The 7,500-nt window shown below is 45.9% G+C and overlaps 1 protein-coding gene across 1 annotated transcript in view; it reads left to right on the forward strand.

Moving 5' to 3' along the window:
• The window catches only part of LOC121565164 (rho GTPase-activating protein 8-like), a 49,594-nt gene that overhangs the window by 1,119 nt on the left and 40,975 nt on the right, over positions 1 to 7,500 (forward strand). The window lies entirely within an intron of this gene.

A 7,500-nucleotide genomic window follows, 5' to 3' on the forward strand; every position in this document is an offset into this window, starting at 1 on the left:
TAAAATCTATGGCAGTGGTTTGTATGGGTCTTTCTTGTAACCCCTAGTAATGGACAAATCTTTGGTTATGTCACGTTATCTGGCCTAGAATCTGTAGCTAGCCTACAATATTCGCAGTCAACCTCCAGGTGTACTGCGTCGGGTCCTACAGTCAACCTCCAGCTGTACTGCGTAGGGTCCTACAGTCAACCTCCAGGTGTACTGCGTACGGGTCCTACAGTCAACCTCCAGGTGTACGGCGTAGGGTCCTACAGTCAACCTCCAGGTGTACTGCGTCGGGTCCTACAGTCAACCTCCAGCTGTACTGCGTAGGGTCCTACAGTCAACCTCCAGGTGTACTGCGTAGGGTCCTACAGTCAACCTCCAGCTGTACTGCGTAGGGTCCTACAGTCAACCTCCAGCTGTACTGCGTCGGGTCCTACAGTCAACCTCCAGCTGTACTGCGTAGGGTCCTACAGTCAACCTCCAGGTGTACTGCGTAAGGTCCTACAGTCAACCTCCAGGTGTACTGCGTAGGGTCCTACAGTCAACCTCCAGGTGTACTGCGTAGGGTCCTACAGTCAACCTCCAGGTGTACTGCGTAGGGTCCTACAGTCAACCTCCAGGTGTACTGCATAGGGTCCTACAGTCAACCTCCAGGTGTACGGAGTCAACCTCCAGGTGTACTGTGTAGGGTCCAACAGTCAACCCCCAGGTGTACGGCGTAGGGTCCTACAGTCAACCCCCAAGTGTACTGCATAGGGTCCTACAGTCAACCTCCAGGTGTACGGCGTAGGGTCCTACAGTCAACCTCCAGGTGTACTGCGTAGGGTCCTTCAGTCAACCCCCAGTTGTACAGCATAGGGTCCTTCAGTCAACCCCCAGTTGTACAGCATAGGTTCTAACAGTCAACCTCCAGGTGTTCTGCGTAGGGTCCTACAGTCAACCTCCAGGTGTACAGCGTAGGGTCCTACAGTCAACCTCCAGGTGTACGGCGTCGGGTCCTACAGTCAACCTCCAGGTGTACGGCGTCGGGTCCAACAGTCAACCTCCAGGTGTACGGCGTAGGGTCCTACAGTCAACCTCCAGGTGTACTGCGTAGGGTCCTACAGTCAACCTCCAGGTGTACGGTGTAGGGTCCTACAGTCAACCTCCAGGTGTACGGCGTAGGGTCCTACAGTCAACCTCCAGGTATACTGTGTAGGGTCCTACAGTCAACCTCCAGGTGTACGGAGTCAACCTCCAGGTGTACTATGTAGGGTCCAACAGTCAACCCCCAGGTGTACGGCGTAGGGTCCTACAGTCAACCCCCAGGGGTACTGCATAGGGTCCTACAGTCAACCTCCAGGTGTACGGCGTAGGGTCCTACAGTCAACCTCCAGGTGTACTGCGTAGGGTCCTACAGTCAACCCCCAGGTGTACTGCGTAGGGTCCTACAGTCAACCTCCAGGTGTACTGCGTAGGGTCCTACAGTCAACCCCCAGGTGTACAGCGTAGTGTCCTACAGTCAACCTCCAGGTGTACGGCGTATGGTCCTACAGTCAACCCCCAGGTGTACAGCGTAGTGTCCTACAGTCAACCTCCAGGTGTACGGCGTATGGTCCTACAGTCAACCTCCAGGTGTACTGCGTAGGGTCCTACAGTCAACCTCCAGGTGTACGGCGTATGGTCCTACAGTCAACCTCCAGGTGTACTGCGTATGGTCCTACAGTCAACCTCCAGGTGTACGGCGTAGGGTCCTACAGTCAACCTCCAGGTGTACTGCGTAGGGTCCTACAGTCAACCCCCAGGTGTACTGCGTAGGGTCCTACAGTCAACCTCCAGGTGTACTGCGTAGGGTCCTACAGTCAACCCCCAGGTGTACAGCGTAGTGTCCTACAGTCAACCTCCAGGTGTACGGCGTATGGTCCTACAGTCAACCCCCAGGTGTACAGCGTAGTGTCCTACAGTCAACCTCCAGGTGTACGGCGTATGGTCCTACAGTCAACCTCCAGGTGTACTGCGTAGGGTCCTACAGTCAACCTCCAGGTGTACGGCGTATGGTCCTACAGTCAACCTCCAGGTGTACAGCGTAGTGTCCTACAGTCAACCTCCAGGTGTACGGCGTATGGTCCTACAGTCAACCTCCAGGTGTACGGCGTATGGTCCTACAGTCAACCTCCAGGTGTACTGCGTAGGGTCCTACAGTCAACCTCCAGGTGTACAGCGTAGGGTCCTACAGTCAACCTCCAGGTGTACTGCGTAGGGTCCTACAGTCAACCCCCAGGTGTAATCAACTCCTTTCATTCTCTCTATACTGTATGTTTATCATATTATCTCAGGCTGCTACGTGGCTGATGCTATACGTCTGCCAAGGTCTATGGAAGGGTGTATATGTGCAGTTTAATAAATGGAAAGATTGGAAAATTAAATGCCTTTCTCCCAGTCTTCTATGATTAAATAACGTCGTTTTCATGACTTATTATCAATGTGCTTTAATTGTTATGCTTTTGTTATTAATTATTATTATGGAAAACTGAATTCCCCTCCTGGACATATTCTTTATTTTACACAAGCAAATTGTTTCCATCAGCCAAGTGTTCTATTGGTCTGTACCTCAGCAAAGGTACAATATAACACCAATGTGTTCATTAGTAATAAGACAGGGTCTACATGTGTTCAGTGTTTCAGAGCTAGTGGTAATAAGACAGGGTCTACAAGTGTTCAGTGTTTCAGAGCTAGTGGTAATAAGACAGGGTCTACATGTGTACAGTGTTTCAGAGCTAGTGGTAATAAGACAGGGTCTACATGTGTACAGTGTTTCAGAGCTAGTGGTAATAAGACAGGGTCTACATGTGTACAGTGTTTCAGAGCTAGTGGTAATAAGACAGGGTCTACATGTGTTCAGTGTTTCAGAGCTAGTGGTAATAAGACAGGGTCTACATGTGTACAGTGTTTCAGAGCTATTGGTAATAAGACAGGGTCTACATGTGTTCAGTGTTTCAGAGCTAGTGGTAATAAGACAGGGTCTACATGTGTACAGTGTTTCAGAGCTAGTGGTAATAAGACAGGGTCTACATGTGTACAGTGTTTCAGAGCTAGTGGTAATAAGACAGGGTCTACATGTGTACGGTGTTTCAGAGCTAGTGGTAATAAGACAGGGTCTACATGTGTACGGTGTTTCAGAGCTAGTGGTAATAAGACAGGGTCTACATGTGTACAGTGTTTCAGAGCTAGTGGTAATAAGACAGGGTCTACATGTGTTCAGTGTTTCAGAGCTAGTGGTAATAAGACAGGGTCTACATGTGTACGGTGTTTCAGAGCTAGTGGTAATAAGACAGGGTCTACATGTGTACGGTGTTTCAGAGCTAGTGGTAATAAGACAGGGTCTACATGTGTACAGTGTTTCAGAGCTAGTGGTAATAAGACAGGGTCTACATGTGTACAGTGTTTCAGAGCTAGTGGTAATAAGACAGGGTCTACATGTGTTCAGTGTTTCAGAGCTAGTGGTAATAAGACAGGGTCTACATGTGTTCAGTGTTTCAGAGCTAGTGGTAATAAGACAGGGTCTACATGTGTACAGTGTTTCAGAGCTAGTGGTAATAAGACAGGGTCTACATGTGTTCAGTGTTTCAGAGCTAGTGGTAATAAGACAGGGTCTACATGTGTACAGTGTTTCAGAGCTAGTGGTAATTAGACAGGGTCTACATGTGTTCAGTGTTTCAGAGCTAGTGGGAATAAGACAGGGTCTACATGTGTACAGTGTTTCAGAGCTAGTGGTAATAAGACAGGGTCTACATGTGTACAGTGTTTCAGAGCTAGTGGTAATAAGACAGGGTCTACATGTGTACAGTGTTTCAGAGCTAGTGGTAATAAGACAGGGTCTACATGTGTTCAGTGTTTCAGAGCTAGTGGTAATAAGACAGGGTCTACATGTGTACAATGTTTCAGAGCTAGTGGTAATAAGACAGGGTCTACATGTGTACAGTGTTTCAGAGCTAGTGGTAATAAGACAGGGTCTACATGTGTTCAGTGTTTCAGAGCTAGTGGTAATAAGACAGGGTCTACATGTGTACAGTGTTTCAGAGCTAGTGGTAATAAGACAGGGTCTACATGTGTACAGTGTATCAGAGCTAGTGGTAATAAGACAGGGTCTACATGTGTTCAGTGTTTCAGAGCTAGTGGTAATAAGACAGGGTCTACATGTGTACAGTGTTTCAGAGCTAGTGGTAATAAGACAGGGTCTACATGTGTTCAGTGTTTCAGAGCTAGTGGTAATAAGACAGGGTCTACATGTGTACAGTGTTTCAGAGCTAGTGGTAATAAGACAGGGTCTACATGTGTTCAGTGTTTCAGAGCTAGTGGTAATAAGACAGGGTCTACATGTGTACAGTGTTTCAGAGCTAGTGGTAATAAGACAGGGTCTACATGTGTTCAGTGTTTCAGAGCTAGTGGTAATAAGACAGGGTCTACATGTGTACAGTGTTTCAGAGCTAGTGGTAATAAGACAGGGTCTACATGTGTTCAGAGTTTCAGAGCTAGTGGTAATAAGACAGGGTCTACATGTGTTCAGTGTTTCAGAGCTAGTGGTAATAAGACAGGGTCTACATGTGTACAGTGTTTCAGAGCTAGTGGTAATAAGACAGGGTCTACATGTGTTCAGTGTTTCAGAGCTAGTGGTAATACGACAGGGTCTACATGTGTACAGTGTTTCAGAGCTAGTGGTAATAAGACAGGGTCTACATGTGTTCAGTGTTTCAGAGCTAGTGGGAATAAGACAGGGTCTACATGTGTTCAGTGTTTCAGAGCTAGTGGTAATAAGACAGGGTCTACATGTGTACAGTGTTTCAGAGCTAGTGGTAATAAGACAGGGTCTACATGTGTACAGTGTTTCAGAGCTAGTGGTAATAAGACAGGGTCTACATGTGTTCAGTGTTTCAGAGCTAGTGGTAATAAGACAGGGTCTACATGTGTACAGTGTTTCAGAGCTAGTGGTAATAAGACAGGGTCTACATGTGTTCAGTGTTTCAGAGCTAGTGGTAATAAGACAGGGTCTACATGTGTACAGTGTTTCAGAGCTAGTGGTAATAAGACAGGGTCTACATGTGTACAGTGTTTCAGAGCTAGTGGTAATAAGACAGGGTCTACATGTGTACAGTGTATCAGAGCTAGTGGTAATAAGACAGGGTCTACATGTGTACAGTGTTTCAGAGCTAGTGGTAATAAGACAGGGTCTACATGTGTTCAGTGTTTCAGAGCTAGTGGTAATAAGACAGGGTCTACATGTGTACAGTGTTTCAGAGACCGTTAATAAGACAGGGTCTACATGTGTACAGTGTTTCAGAGCTAGTGGGAATAAGACAGGGTCTACATGTGTACAGTGTTTCAGAGCTAGTGGTAATAAGACAGGGTCTACATGTGTTCAGTGTTTCAGAGACCGTTAATAAGACAGGGTCTACATGTGTACAGTGTTTCAGAGCTAGTGGTAATAAGACAGGGTCTACATGTGTACAGTGTTTCAGAGCTAGTGGTAATAAGACAGGGTCTACATGTGTTCAGTGTTTCAGAGCTAGTGGGAATAAGACAGGGTCTACATGTGTACAGTGTTTCAGAGCTAGTGGTAATAAGACAGGGTCTACATGTGTACAGTGTTTCAGAGCTAGTGGTAGTAAGACAGGGTCTACATGTGTACAGTGTTTCAGAGCTAGTGGTAATAAGACAGGGTCTACATGTGTACAGTGTTTCAGAGCTAGTGGGAATAAGACAGGGTCTACATGTGTACAGTGTTTCAGAGCTAGTGGTAATAAGACAGGGTCTACATGTGTTCAGTGTTTCAGAGCTAGTGGGAATAAGACAGGGTCTACATGTGTACAGTGTTTCTGAGCTAGTGGTAATAAGACAGGGTCTACATGTGTACAGTGTTTCAGAGCTAGTGGTAATAAGACAGGGTCTACATGTGTACAGTGTTTCAGAGCTAGTGGTAATAAGACAGGGTCTACATGTGTTCAGTGTTTCAGAGCTAGTGGTAATAAGACAGGGTCTACATGTGTACAGTGTTTCAGAGCTAGTGGTAATAAGACAGGGTCTACATGTGTACAGTGTTTCAGAGCTAGTTGTAATAAGACAGGGTCTACATGTGTACAGTGTTTCAGAGCTAGTGGGAATAAGACAGGGTCTACATGTGTACAGTGTTTCAGAGACCGTTAATAAGACAGGGTCTACATGTGTACAGTGTTTCAGAGACCGTTAATAAGACAGGGTCTACATGTGTACAGTGTTTCAGAGCTAGTGGTAATAAGACAGGGTCTACATGTGTACAGTGTTTCAGAGCTAGTGGGAATAAGACAGGGTCTACATGTGTACAGTGTTTCAGAGCTAGTGGTAATAAGACAGGGTCTACATGTGTACAGTGTATCAGAGCTAGTGGTAATAAGACAGGGTCTACATGTGTTCAGTGTTTCAGAGCTAGTGGTAATAAGACAGGGTCTACATGTGTACAGTGTTTCAGAGCTAGTGGTAATAAGACAGGGTCTACATGTGTACAGTGTTTCAGAGCTAGTGGGAATAAGACAGGGTCTACATGTGTACAGTGTTTCAGAGACCGTTAATAAGACAGGGTCTACATGTGTACAGTGTTTCAGAGCTAGTGGTAATAAGACAGGGTCTACATGTGTACAGTGTTTCAGAGCTAGTGGTAATAAGACAGGGTCTACATGTGTACAGTGTTTCAGAGCTAGTGGTAATAAGACAGGGTCTACATGTGTTCAGTGTTTCAGAGCTAGTGGTAATAAGACAGGGTCTACATGTGTTCAGTGTTTCAGAGCTAGTGGTAATAAGACAGGGTCTACATGTGTTCAGTGTTTCAGAGCTAGTGGTAATAAGACAGGGTCTACATGTGTACAGTGTTTCAGAGCTAGTGGTAATAAGACAGGGTCTACATGTGTTCAGTGTTTCAGAGCTAGTGGTAATAAGACAGGGTCTACATGTGTACAGTGTTTCAGAGCTAGTGGGAATAAGACAGGGTCTACATGTGTACAGTGTTTCAGAGACCGTTAATAAGACAGGGTCTACATGTGTACAGTGTTTCAGAGACCGTTAATAAGACAGGGTCTACATGTGTACAGTGTTTCAGAGCTAGTGGTAATAAGACAGGGTCTACATGTGTACAGTGTTTCAGAGCTAGTGGGAATAAGACAGGGTCTACATGTGTACAGTGTTTCAGAGCTAGTGGTAATAAGACAGGGTCTACATGTGTACAGTGTTTCAGAGCTAGTGGTAATAAGACAGGGTCTACATGTGTACAGTGTTTCAGAGCTAGTGGTAATAAGACAGGGTCTACATGTGTACAGTGTTTCAGAGCTAGTGGTAATAAGACAGGGTCTACATGTGTACAGTGTTTCAGAGCTAGTGGTAATAAGACAGGGTCTACATGTGTACAGTGTTTCACAGCTAGTGGTAATAAGACAGGGTCTACATGTGTACAGTGTTTCAGAGCTAGTGGTAATAAGACAGGGTCTACATGTGTTCAGTGTTTCAGAGCTA

This window comes from Coregonus clupeaformis, unplaced genomic scaffold (assembly GCF_020615455.1).
Source record: "Coregonus clupeaformis isolate EN_2021a unplaced genomic scaffold, ASM2061545v1 scaf0437, whole genome shotgun sequence".
NCBI classification, from domain to species: domain Eukaryota; kingdom Metazoa; phylum Chordata; class Actinopteri; order Salmoniformes; family Salmonidae; genus Coregonus; species Coregonus clupeaformis.